This window comes from Mustela nivalis (genome assembly GCF_964662115.1).
Source record: "Mustela nivalis genome assembly, chromosome: 7".
In the NCBI taxonomy this organism is placed as follows: Eukaryota; Metazoa; Chordata; class Mammalia; order Carnivora; family Mustelidae; genus Mustela; species Mustela nivalis.
The window spans coordinates 96489220-96501346 of NC_139026.1; the positions used below are offsets into that span (position 1 = coordinate 96489220).

General features: G+C 45.8%; 1 long non-coding RNA gene across 2 annotated transcripts in view; it reads left to right on the plus strand.

Annotated features, from left to right (window-relative positions):
- Positions 1 to 28: 28 nt before the first annotated feature.
- Positions 29 to 12127, plus strand: part of LOC309870016 — an 82788-nt gene continuing 70689 nt past the window's right edge. The window contains exon 1 of one of the 2 annotated variants that reach the window (XR_014314424.1): positions 29 to 118. This is a non-coding gene — a long non-coding RNA (uncharacterized lncRNA). The remainder of the gene's footprint in view (positions 119 to 12127) is intronic. The other variant, XR_014314425.1, reaches the window with a different exon arrangement.

Genomic DNA, 12127 nt, shown 5'->3' on the forward strand with positions numbered 1-12127 from the left:
GCTGAGGCCTCCCAGTCTCCTCGGCCACACCCCCTTCCCAACTACTTAAAAAGACACTCCAAAGCTCACGTTTCTGTACTCGGTGCTGGTGTGTTCACGTCTGTGCGTCTGTTCTCGGGTAAGGTGAAACGGTTCCGCCCTTCACATAACCAAGGCAAGCCTCGAGTCCTAACCCAGGTCCGGCCAGGATGGGAGGGTTCGGGACTGTTTTCTTCCTGCTTGGCCCTGGAATCGTGGGCCTACAGTTACACATAAAAGTACAACCACAAAATCTTCGAAAGGGATGTGGGTGGGGGGCGGACTCGGGACCCCAGAATATCAGAACTGGAACTGACCTCGGTACGGTCTGACCTACTGTCCAAATGAGACATGAGTCGCAGGGCTTTCCTCAAAGCCACTCACTCATTCCCATTCAGGGTTTATCTCCTCCCCCTCTTCCCCTATAGTTCCAGCCTCAGATTAGACGGAGATCGAGGTCTCCAAGGGAAGAGCTTTTGCTTGGTGGACTCAATGCTCCTTCCCCTCCGTCTTTGCTCTTAGGCCTCAGGCACCCTCCCCAGGCTATGGCTCCTGGACTCAAGGCTTTGGGTGAGGGATATACACACACACACATTTGCTTCCAAGAAGTGAGAATTCCAGAAGGTCAAGTTTCAGCTCAGTATCAGGCCCTTTCCAGTGAGCTACATCTGTCCATAGGTGACATGGGCTGCCTTCAGAGGAAGGGAACTGTTCAAGGCTGGCAGGAGTGATATAGAATGCACCAGCTGATTTCTGAGCTGCTTCTAGCCCTAACAGTCAATGATTTAATGGAACTCACCTACCAAGGTACGGCCTTCCAGCGGGTCAAGACTTCTGTGGTCCCTGGCAAGGGGAGTAGCTGATGGCTTTCCCTCTGCAGTTTCCATGGCCCAACTCACACCAGGCCTCACTGAGAGGTGGAGGACAAGTGGGTCACATCTTAAATCTCCAGGTACCATCAAATACCGGCCCCCTGCCCCAGTCCCTCCTTCACGAGGAGAGGTGAGGTTGTGATGTGTATCAGGCTGTGTGTCTTAATAGTGCTCATGCGTGCCTGGTTCTTCTGTTCTTACACACACATACACAGAACCTTTTTATATAACACCATATTAATGGAAATGCTGTTTTTCCAAAATGAAAGCTGTTACAGAAGATCTGAATGATGCTTATGTAACTTTAAAAACTGAGTTTGGGTAGATCTTAATTCATTAACGGAAGGGGAAAGGGAAGAGTTCTTTTTTTAAGATTATTTGAGAGAGAGAGAGAGAGCACGAGCACACCAGTGGGGTGAGGAACAGAGGGAGAGGGACAAGCAGGCTTTGTGCTGAGTTTGGAGCCTGAGGCAGGGGCTTGATCTCACGACCTGAGATCATGACCTGAGCCAAGATCAAGAGAGGAACACTCAGTGGGACACTTCAGGGATGGAGCCACCCACAAGCCCGAGGAAGGCATTTTTACATACTTATCTCCCTTCATTATTTTATTTTATTTTTTTTTTAAAGATTTTATTTATTTATTTGAAAGACAGAGATCACAAGTAGACAGGGAGGCAGGCAGAGAGGGGGGAAAGGAAGCAGGCTCCCTGCTGAGCAGAGAGCCCGAAGCAGGACTTGAATCCAGGACCCTGGGATCATGACCTGAGCCAAAGGCAGAGGGTTTAACCCACTCACTGAGCCTCCCCTCATTATTAAAAGAATCACTAAACCAATAGGATTCTTAAGGTAAATCTTCAGTTGGGTGTGGGGGGCCCTTTTGGGCCCTGCCCCCTGCCCCTTTGCCAAGTAAGTTGGGTTGGGATGGCAGGAGGAAGAGTGCAGGCAGGAGCTGAGAATTGAGGATTGAGAGACACCTGCTCCTCCCAGCTCTGTAGCGGTGGGCAGGACACTCCATCTCTGTTTCTGTTTCTGTTTCCTTATCCATGGAGACAATCCCTCCCCTATTTATAGTTTACAAAGTACTTTCACATGCACTCTCTGTCTCATTTAATCTCTCATTTCTTTGAGACCGACAGAGCAGTTTCATGCCCATTTTGTCAATGAGGAAAGAGGGTCTGGAAAAGTTAATTGACTTACCTAAATTCTCTCACTAGCTTATTAAGAGGAAGAGGCAAGACTAGAATTTGTCTTTAGATTTTTAAGACTAGAACTCCTGAACCTTTCCTGTAGTTCCTTCCTCTGTATAGAATGGAGGAAATACTAGAATCTAGTCACCGTCTTTTCTTGCTAAGAAGTCTAATTGCATCACCTCCTCTGGGAAGCCCTCCCAGTATCCAGTCTCACATCAGGGCTTTATAGCCTCCTACACACTCTCTTAAAGCACTTAACATTTTGCCCTGCAACTGGCAGTTTGCTTATCGGCTTCCCAACCAGAAGATAGATTGAGATTATTGAGTCTAATGAATTATGTATTATTTATTAGTGTGTCTTTTGTACCTAGCGTGTTGCCTGCCAAAGGGCAGGCAGCCTTCTGTGTTTGCTGGTATCAGTCTTGACTGTACTTCTTAACCAGTGCTCTTTTGTCCAGGAGTTTGGAGAGTCACAGCAAGAAACACATTTTACATTGTAGGATAACTAAAACAAGTTTTACAGGCCAGTATTTACCCTTGCTATCATGCACTCCAATGTTTTCTTTTTTTTAAGTGTACAAGCTCTTTCTTTCTTTCTTTCTTTCTTTCTTTCTTTCTTTCTAGACTTATTTATTCAAGGGAAAGAAAGAAAGAGGGAGGGCATGAAAGTGTGTGGGTGGGGGTGGGGATTGTGGGCAGAGGAGAGACCCTTCAAGGAGACTCCCCACTGAGCGCGGAGCCCATCTCCCAGGCTCCAACTCACAACCCATGAAATCATGACTGGAGCCAAAAAACCAAGAGTTGGACTTAACTGACTGAGCCACCTGATATTTCCTCTTGTATTTCATGTTTTCAAGGTGTTGGCCATGACTGCCTACATTGATTTCATGACCCACAGGTAGTGACTTATAGTTGGAAGGACACTGCTTTAATCTCCTGTCTGTGGGAGAGGCCTTCTCTGTCTAGTTGGCCATAAGAGATGCAGAGAAGATGGCACTTGAGTACCTGTTCTGAGGTGAAAGCAAGGCTTATGTATAAAAAATAGAACCCTTCCAAGACTAGAGGGAGGCACAGGGTGCAAATAGAACCCAGGATGGGGGGCAACAGACAAGGAGGGAAGGTCCCTGAGAAGCCTGGTGGGAATCTTTGTGCCTCCAGAAATTAAAAGGTAATGCCAGCTTTACTGGAGCCTGGAACCCCCAAACACAGACAGGCCATAGGCCTCTTCCTGCTCTGCCTTCCTCTCCCAGATTCTAGGTCTCCACCAGCTATGGGGGGCTGTGGGGGTGGTGGAGGTGGGAAGAACGTGGACATTCCCTTTTCTGCCTAAAACAGCCTCTTCAGTAACCTCTTGCCTCCAAGCCCCAGACCAATTGCTGGCTGTGTGACGTCGGGTGGGCTGTTTAATGAGGTTTAAGTGACCGTTGAAGCCAGGGCTCTCTGGGCCTGACAGCTCTGCCAAGGGAAAGCTTACCTATTTGCTTCATCCCCTGCCTCACCCTTACCTCACCTGGAGGGTTGGTGAGAGACAGTATGAAAACAGAAGCACCCTCCCTCCCCCACCAAGTGCCAGAACATTGGGGTGGTGAAGGTAGGGGGGTCAAAGGAGCTGCTATCCCTGTCTGTCGCAGCTGCTCCAGCTGGACCTGGTGTACCTGAGCTAAGCTTTGGGAAAGGGTAATAGCTGGAGAGGCCTCCACTCAGGGAGACGCATGCTGCTCCCAAATCCTGCCCCTTTCACCATAGAAAATAAACACAGGGTTGGGCCAAGGGAGACCTTCCTTGACCTTCTGATATCACTGAAATGTTCCATTTTTTAAAAAAAATAATTAATTAATTATTTATTTATTTTAAAAAGATTTTATTTATTTATTTGACAGAGAGAGATCACAAGTAGGCAGAGAGGCAGGCAGAGAGAGAGAGGAGGAAGCAGGCTCCCTGCTGAGCAGAGAGCCTGATGTGGGACTCAATCCCCAGACCCTGAGATCATGACCTGAGCCGAAGGCAGCAGCTCAACCCACTGAGACACCCAAGCACCCAAAAAATATTTATTTTTATTACAAATGGAACACATTCATTTTCTTGGTTTCTCTGATTGTCCCTGCACAGTCTCAGTTCCGTTTTGTGTTATAATGGCAAGGTGGGGTCTCAGTGCCGTGGTTCCAGAGCCCTGTGCCCTCTTGTCACAAGGCTTGCTCAGTCCTGTCCTGGCTGCCTGGGCCAAAGTGCTGAGGGGGTGGCCGGGGGTAGGTTGGGTCCGAATGAGGAAGGGGGAATGAGTTACAGTGAGTGAATTGTGGGTGGGGGTGCCAGATACTGGGGGCTGGGGAGGAGCTAATGGGAGTGGGTGTAACTTCTCTGTAGATCTGCCTGGGACACCTCATTGGGGCCTCAGATTTGGGAAGATGCTTTCTGTGAGGTGCAGGCATGCTGATCACCCCAACCCGACCACTTAGTTTCTTAACCTTTTGACTACCTTCCTCCTAGTAAAATGGGAAGAACACTAGTACCCACATTATAGGTTATTGTGAGAATTAGCTGAGATCATATATGAAGAGTTAATGCCTGAAACACTGGGAGTGTTTAGTAAACATTCCTCTCCCCATCATCAGCCTTTCCTCCAGAACCGTTCCTTCTGTGTGTGTCCAGTTCCCCAAGCTAGAAACCTGAGGTCGCCCAAGACTCTTCTTTCACATGCCCACCCCCAATCAGTCCTGAGGACCAGGGACTCTTCCCTTCCCAAGTATTATTAGTCAGGCCTTGTCCTTCTTTACCTTCCCTGCTGCTACCTCAGGGGAGGCTGGCAACAGACTCCTAACCAACTTCTTTCCTTCTTTAGGTCCCCAATTCAAATCCTAGCTCTCCTAGAAGATGCAGATCTCATCCTGTCTTTGTGGAACTTTCAGGATGAAGCTCAGATGTCTAGCTGGGCACAGATGGTCTCCAAGATCTGGCTCCTGTTAGCTTACCTACCCCGTCTCCCACACCTTCCACACATCCACCCATGCTTCTGTCCAGAGGAACCAAACACCTGTGGTTCTTTGACACCCTTTGCCTCCATACTTTTGCACACACAGTTCTTTCTGTCTGGATGCCTTGCTTCTTCTCTGTGGCTGACTCCTCATCCTATCAAATACATTTCAATTGCCATTTCTTCCTCAAATCCTTCTAGGTCTCTCTGAGATGCTTCTCTGTGTTCCTATTTTCATATCTGGTTGTTCTGGATGCGCACCCCCCCACCCCCGGCATATAAGTTCCTTGAGGGCAGTTACTGTCTTTTTTCCTCCGGACTGCTAATGCCCCTCGCTGACCCTGGCACATAGTAGGCTCTGTCGGAAGCCAGTCCCAGTAGGCATCTTCCTTCTTGCTCTACTCCTGGGGCACTGAGCCAGGAAGACTGGGAGGCAGGATGCCAGCATCCTAGGCACTTTCTCTACCACCCAAGAAGTGGGAGTCCTGGACCCAGAGTGGAACCTGGGAGCCTAACCGGCAGCATGAACACGGCAGCCTGGAACCGGGGAGTCCTCTCTGCCCAGGGCTTTGGAAACTAGGCTGAAGCCAGCAGAGGCTTGGTGAAACCAATGGATACGCCTCACCCTGGCATTCCCAAAGGACTCATTGCGTGCACGAACCTGCAACAGAGCAGACCCTAGACCTCCCCATCCCATAGTCAGTGTGTAAGATAAAGACAAATGGTGCTGTTTGGGCGGGTGCCCGGACTCCCGCCACCCTCAATCCGGGTTCCTCCCATGCACAGCCTCCCCTCCTTTTTCCCACCAATTAGCCATAGGTGGCCATGTGATCTGCGCCCCCAGCAGCCACTAATCGCTGGGCTGCAGCCCTTCTCCTAAATAAGCGACAGGAGTGGATCGAGTTTCTGGGCCGCATTTCCAGGTTCCTTAGACGAAGCCAAACCTTCTCTTTCCCTTGCTTCCACCCCCTTCCACCACCATCCCCAACGCCAACGCCAACGGCTGGCGCCTTGGGAAAGGGAAGAAGGGGCCCCTCCTGTGCCCCACCCCCAGCCCTCCAGTCATTCCGGCCCGGTGCGGCCCCTCCCCCCCACCACCGCTCTGCGGGGCCCCTATAGGGGCACAGCTTGGGTCGCCACTTTCCAAACCCATGGCGGGTCTTTGAGGTAACCCGGCCCTTGGAGGGGGGCGGCAGGATGCCCCGATCCAGGATGGCGACCTAGAGGCTTTCCAGGGTTGCACATTTTGGTCCCTTCTCGACAGACCCAGCGTAGGCCAGATTCGCTTTGGATTCTGGAGCCCTGGGAGTGATGCACGGGCGGGTTTTTAACATCCAGCCCCTACTGTGTGTCTGGCTCATGCTGAACACTCAGGCTTCTTACCTCCAGCTCCCTCTGCACCCCAGGCCGGGCGCATACCTTTACCTGCTGGAAGACAGACACTAGCAGGGAGTCATGGCAGCTCAGAGGGCTAGAATCTCTGCTCTTGCCTGCAAAGTGGACAAGGAGGTGGGAAGACTGGGTAGAGCCCATCTCTTAGTTTAGGACTCTATCTAGGCCAAGTCAAGAGCTAACCATGTTCCCTCTGGTTAGCCTGGGTTCTAGACCTCTTATAGCTGTACTTTGCGGCTGGAGATAGGGAAGCTAAAGGGATTGCTTTCTCTCCGGGCCGGGCAGATGGTCCTGAAACGGCTTCCTCCATTCTGGTGCCAACTCAGATACTTAGCAAGCCCTGTACTGGAGAGCTGACCCTGGCCACACCAGGGAGCTTTGGCTTCTATTTCGGTTGAGGTGCGATTGAGCGGATTGAAAGGGGGGGGGGCGGTACCAGCCACAGCCACCCTGCTTGAGAGGTATGACCCTGTAGGAAGGAGAGTAGATGATAGAATGGAGATGGCAGAAGGGAGCCACATTTTGGATAGAGGGAGAGGTCTGCATTTTTTGGTGAATCATTAATTCACTCATTCAAACATTTATTGAGCCCTTACTAAATGCCATTCATGTATTCAGTCATTTGTGTAATCATTGACTTGCATAATCATTAGCTTGTCCTGAGGCTCCCGTGAGTAAAACAGGATTGCTGCCCTCATAGAGCTCGAAGTCTCATAGGAAAGCCAAACGTGCAAGGGGCATTCACAGTGCTGAGAGCACCCATGGGGCACGGGGGCTGTGGGAAAGAGGAGCACTTAGCCCAGATTAGGTGGGGGAGGAGGCTGGCTAAAGACAAAGTGTTAGAGGCCTGAAGTACAAACCATCCTTAATCTGTTGGGCCCAGTGACAGTAGAGAAGGAAAGAATGAATAGCCTTCCAGGTACAAGGCACAATGTGTGCAAAGTCCCAGAGGCACATTCTGGAAACTGCCAGTGAAGTCGGGTTGGCACAGAGCCACGCAGTTGCTGGCTGACAAAACAGGAGGAGATGGAGAGATTGCATTTGGGAGAGGAAGAGGGCTGAGCTGATAAATAATACCGCCCGGGAAGGTGCCCCTTGGAGTCTCACCTAGGGTCTTGCAGGAGAGCTGTAACAGAGGATGGGATAGCTCCTTTTATAGTTGCTCTATAAAATCAATATTTATTTTTATCAAGATACTACATACACACAGCTTAAAAAGTCAAATAGTTCTGAAGGACTGTAACAAAAACAGAAGTCCCCTGGCCTTTTTCCCAATCTTTATCCTACTCCCTAGGGGCAACCACTTTCAACTGTTTTAGCTATTTCTTCTGGTATTTCCTTCCTTATTTCCAAATAATCTATGCACTGCCATTCTGGATTCTTCCAGTTCATTTGTTGACTTGTTTTGATGGATGGGGATTTTGATTCTTGCTCTCCTCTTCCCCAGTTCCACCCCCTTGATGTTTAGATCATAATTTATGGTTAAATCCTTGTTCAGTGATTTCATTATTGACTTTGAAAATATTGTTTACTTTTGAGGCAAGTATTCTGGATTACATTTCCTCTTCTAATGTAACTTTTTGTTGGATGCTCTGTTTACATTTCCTTTCTTGTACAACTTTCTTGTTTTTCCTGCAGTTAATTGCCTCATTTTTTTCTTTGCTTGGATTTCTTTGAATCTCTGGCTCTGTCTTCCCACACCCTTCAACAGTTCTGTAAAACGCCTTCTCAGTACAATTTTGCATATGGCCAAACGTGTCATATAATCTTACCGGTCCTTTTTTGTTTTTCCTAGGAGACATTTGTCCTGGGGAGCTGCCTCCTTCTGCTTTTCTCTGGGTGCATTGCTCTCTGTCACCCTGGGACTTCTCATTGCCAGTAGTTAAGACTTCCCTTTGCCCTGGGATGTCTGGGTGGCTCAGTTGGTTAAGCATCTACCTTTGGCTTTGATCATGATCCCAGGATCTTGGGATCAAGTCTCACATTGGGCTTCTTGCTCAGCTGGGAGCCTGCTTCTCCCTCTGCCCCTACCCTTGCTTTTGCTCTCTCTTTCTCTCTCTGGCAAGTAAATAAAAATTAAAAAAAAAAAAAAAAAAAGGATTCCCTTTGCCCTGTTCCTCTTTCAAAGACTCAGTGTCTTTCTTTCTCTCTGTATTTCTTTGTTTGGATGAAACACATCCTCCAAGAGCTTCTTGAGAGAGTGCCTTGGAGGTATAACATTTTGCCTACCTGAAATGGTTTCATTCCCACCCTCGCTTTTGCTTCATAGTTTGGGGCTGGGTATAGAATTTTAGGTTGAAATCATTTTCCATCAGAATTTTGAAGACATCGCTCCTTTGTCTTGCAGCTTTGAAAATTTTGCAGTTGAGAAGTTTCATGCTATTTTGATTCCTGAGACTTTGAATTCATCTCCCTCCCCCACCCCCACTTTTAGGATTTTCTCTATTATCCCTGATATATGAAACCATGATAATGTAACAGCATGGGTCATTTTTCATGGCACATGCTAGGACTCTTTAATCTGACAGTGGTTTTCAAAGTGTAGTCCCCAGGTAGCTACATCAGTATCACCTGTGGGAACATGATAGGTATCTATGCACATCGTGAGCCCCACCCCACATCTGATGAATAGAACCTCTCCTTAGGTCCCAGCAACCTGTGTTGTTGTTGATTTTTAAAAGATTTTGTTTATTTATTTGATGGGGAAAGAGAGTGAGCACAAGCAGGCAGAACAGCAGGCGGAGGGAAAGGGAGAAGCAGTCTCCCCGCTGAGCAGGGAGCCCGATGTGGGGTTCAATCCCAGGACCCTGGGATCATGACCTGAGCTGAAGACAGATGCTAAATCAACTGAACCACCCAGGCGCTCCTGCAGCCTGGGTTTTGTTGTTTGCTTTATTGAGAGGTAATTGACATATATCATGGTATTAGTTGCAGGTGTACAACATAATGGTTTGACATTTGTACACACTAGGAAATGATCACCGCACTAAGTCTGGTTAACATCTGTCACCATACAGGGGGACACATTTTTTTTAGGATGAGAACTTTTAAGATCTACTTTCTTAGCAACTTTCAAATATGCAATGCAGTATCATTAACTGTAGTCACCCTGCTGTACATGGCATCCCTGGGAAGTCTGTACCTCCTGACTCCCTTTACCCACTTGGCTTACTGCTACTTCTGGCAGACATCAGTCTGTTCTCTGTGTCTACGAGGTTGGTTTTTTGTTTGTTTGTTTGTTTTTTAGATTCTGCATATAAGTGAGATCTGACAGTATTTGTCTTTCTCTGTCTGATTTATTTCACTTAGCAGAACACTCTCAAGATGCATCTACATTGTTGCAGATGGCAAGATTTCCTTCTTTTTTATCACTGAGTAATATTTTATATATATACATTTTATATATTAAAATATATACATATTTTAATAAATATAAAAATATATAAAATATTACTATAATATAATATAAATATATAAATATATAATATATAATTAAGTAATATAAAATATTACTATTATTATATAAATATATATCTATATATTATATATAATATATATTATATATATATTTAATATAATATTATATATTATATTAAAATATATAAAAATATATAAAATAATATATATTATTTATATATATTATATATAAAATATATAGAAAGCTATATAGAACAGCTTATTAGAGAGAGCTTACTAGAGAGCTTATTAGAACACAGATTTTATATATATATATTATATATATAAATATAAAAAATAAGCTAATAAGCTCTCTAGTAAGAACACAGATTTTATATATATATATATAATATATATATATTATATATATAAATATAAAAAATAAGCTAATAAGCTCTCTAGGTGTTTTTGTGCCTGCCAAGGTTTAAGAACCTCTGTTTTATCAATTTATGTCTTTACTTCTGGGAATTTCTTTGTTATTTCTTTGAAGCATCTATAATTCTTATTTAGATACTGGACCTCTTGGAGTGATCCTTTAATTTTCTTATTATTTCTCTTATTGGCCATCTCTTTTTTCTATTTTCTGGGAGATTTTATTAATCTTATATCCCAATCCACTTACTATGTTCTCATGAACATTTTCCTTCTTTCCTTTCTCCCTCTCTCCCTTCTTCCCCTCCCCCTCCCTCTCCTTCTCCTTCATCTTCCTCTTCTCCTCCTCCGCCTCCTTCTTCTATTTTCAAGAGTGCTTTCATGTTCCTTGTTCTTTTCTTTTCCTTTCAAATGGTTTCATGTTCTTGGTTCTCTGGATGCATATGCAGTGTCATCTCTTTGAAGATATTAATTTGAAATGTTCTCTGTATGTTGTTTGTTTCCTCCAATTTCACATTTTCTGTTGTTTTGCTGTGTATCACACTGTAGACTTTCCATAGATGTCTGTTCTTCCTTGGCCATCCATTCATAGTTGAAAAGGAGGCACTGGGTGCAGTTGGAAAGCCTCAGTGTGGGCTCATGGTAGGGCAGTCAGGTGGCTGGCTGGACTCTTTCATTGGGGAGCTCCAGTTGTCAGTAGCAGTGGCACAGTCTGGTTTTTCCAGAATAGGATCCTTTAGTCTAATCTCCAGCTAGAAGGGTATAAGGCTGCTTGCCCAGAGTCCGAGAGCTGGGTGTAGCATGGAAAGTGGGGAGCCATGTGTGGCAAGCAGGCTGAGTAACACAATTCAGAATGCTGACTTTCACTCAGTTTTTGTTCCCACTCATTCTCTCCACCGCCTCCCCCAGGAAAGTTCAATATCTCCAGAATCTATCTTCCTGTTTCCTGCAGGAGTGGGGAAGGGGACACAATAAGTCACTTGATTGTGTTGGGTACAGCTGACTTTCCTGACTATCGAATTGCTCTTTAAATAGATCTTTGAAGAGGTCCCCAGGTTTTTAGACCCCTGTCTTCTAGTTTACTTGCAACTTCCAATTCCCAAGTTTCTCTGGGATTCTGAGGGAAGAGTCAGCTTGCCTTTTTTGTTTGTTTGTTTTAAAGGTTATTTATTTATTTACTTGAAGTGGGGGCAGTATGATGGGGGGAGGGGCAGACAGGGAGGGAGAAGCAGACTTCCCCCTGACCAGAGTGTCCAACAGGACACTACACAAGACACTACATGTGGCTCAATCCCAGATCATGACCTGAGCCAAAGGCAGACGCCTGAAGGACTGAGCCACATAGGCACTCTAGCAGCTTGCTTCTTATGGGTTTGTGCCTCTGGACATTTTGGGCCTGCCTTTTTTTTTTTTTTTTTAGACAAGTATTACTCATATTTAATAAAATAATAATGACCTTTATCCTTCTGTCCCATATTTTCACCGTTTTCCTTTTCTAATATTACTTATCTGAACTGCTTACAAACTTTTTTTTTTAACATAATGGTAAAACTGAGCAGTAAAACATAAAATTGGACTTTGACTTGCAGTTTTGCTCTTTTTTTAAAAAAATTTATTTTAATTAGCATATCATGCATTTTTAGCCCCAGGGGTACAGGTCTGTGAATTGCCAGGTTTACACACTTCACAGCACTCACCATAGCACATTCCATCCCCAATGTCCATAACCCAACCACCCTCTCCCTATCTCCCTCACCCCGACAACCCTCAGTTTGTTTCGTGAGATTAAGAGTCTCTTATGTTTGTCTCCCTCCCGATCCCATCTTGTTTCATTTATTCCTTTCCTACCCCCC